Below are 1,700 nucleotides of genomic sequence, written 5' to 3'. Positions count from 1 at the left end.
TATATATATATATATATATATATCTTGTGACCCTTAAGACAATTCGTCTAAAAAGATCAAGACTAAAGTATTTTTTATTCCATTTTATTATATATTGTCTTGTCATGATTGTGAATTATATTAATCATACGATAGCAAGCAATTAATTACAGAATGCTAAATACGACTACATCAGCAACGTTAATTATTAATAGTATGATGTGTACAATAACATGATATCGCAATGAAATGTTTTTAAGTCGAATGAAATATTATCTTTTTTATCTTTCCGAGCAATTCAATAATATTGTAAAAATTCTTCGCCTTTATAAAAGGCACAAAGCTTTTCAATAGAGGAATATGCTTGCATTATAATACATAGAATTACTGGGGGAAGGAGGGGGAGTGAGAGATGCAGAAATTAAATGTATTCGTCTGCACGGAAAATGCTGTGTCAAAGATAATATCTCACGTCGCATCAGATTTATTTGACAAGATTAGAGACCAGCGCAACAGATGGCAAACAGAACGCGTGGCTGAAGCTACCAACAATTTTTGTATTTCAATCGCTTATCTTCATTCGAGATGTGGAAAGGAAAGAGAGTAAGAAAATATATATATATATAATTTTAATACTATTAATTAATTATATAACACTGACAGTTCGTTTGTCATATTATTGATGAGATATAATACAGATCATGATGTCATAAATCAAAATATATATTATTATTATTAACAATTCTTATTCTCACAATATTTTCAATACTGCATTTTCAATACTACTAATAATTTATTAAACTAACATTTCAGTTCTATTTTGTATAAATTGACTTCTTATTAAGTTAAAAAAAAAACACATTGAGAATAACTAATATTTTTATACATATTTTAATCGATTCATTTAACTTAAATTTTATCTATTATTTTTTCCTAAATAAAGCTTTATGAAGGTAAAATTTTTAGACCTTTCTAGGTATTTATTGTCACCGTGCATGAAAATATGTGCCATATGTAACGTTTTTTTTTTTTTTCGTATTTTTCTCAGTGCTCGCTTTTCTTCTTAGCAAGCGCGTTGATAACGGTTCATCTGACCCCAAGAGAGAAACCGATGAAAACAGAAGCCCTGAAGAGGAGACACGGAAATGAGGATCGCTTTATGGCACATGATATTCGAGGATGGACAAGCAAGAAGAAGGTCGAGCCAAACTGCGCAGCTGCCCTTAGGCACGTGCAGCGCCGCCGCTACCTGAATAATTCTCTCGCATTTCTCGCTCTCTTCAGGCTACCTGAAGAGTGCTAGTTTACTCAATAGACTAGAAGAAAAGCGCGAATTGTGTGCACTATGTCTCGGAACAAACGAATGGGCTGTTGTCATTCATAATTTTTCAGCAGAGAAAACACATTTAACAGGGAACTTTATTACAACTTCACTTAGCAATCAAGGAAGCTAATGTTTTCATGCTTCTTTCTATATATTTAAATTTTTATTTAATTTGATTATATTATATAGAAACTTTATTTTTAAAAATGTATCTAAAAAAAATTAAATTTACGGTCAAGTCTTAGGCTGGTATTCATCAATTATATTCAAAACTGCTTAAGTAACTTAACTTCTAGTTTTAAGATGCTAATACGGCTTTATGATTGGTTTATGATATTTTAAAACGACATTTAAAAGAATCTGTGCCAACAAAATTGAAAATATGATATGTTAATTT

General features: G+C 30.2%; 1 protein-coding gene across 3 annotated transcripts in view; it reads right to left on the bottom strand.

Annotated features, from left to right (window-relative positions):
• LOC108688368 (amyloid beta A4 precursor protein-binding family B member 1-interacting protein-like) overlaps positions 1–1,700 on the bottom strand; it is a 130,689-nt gene that overhangs the window by 77,356 nt on the left and 51,633 nt on the right. The window lies entirely within an intron of this gene.

Source organism: Atta colombica, unplaced genomic scaffold, assembly GCF_001594045.1.
Source record: "Atta colombica isolate Treedump-2 unplaced genomic scaffold, Acol1.0 scaffold229, whole genome shotgun sequence".
Taxonomy (NCBI): domain Eukaryota; kingdom Metazoa; phylum Arthropoda; class Insecta; order Hymenoptera; family Formicidae; genus Atta; species Atta colombica.
The sequence above is the reverse complement of the archived record's forward strand: the minus strand, read 5'-3'. Positions and strand labels throughout refer to the sequence as shown.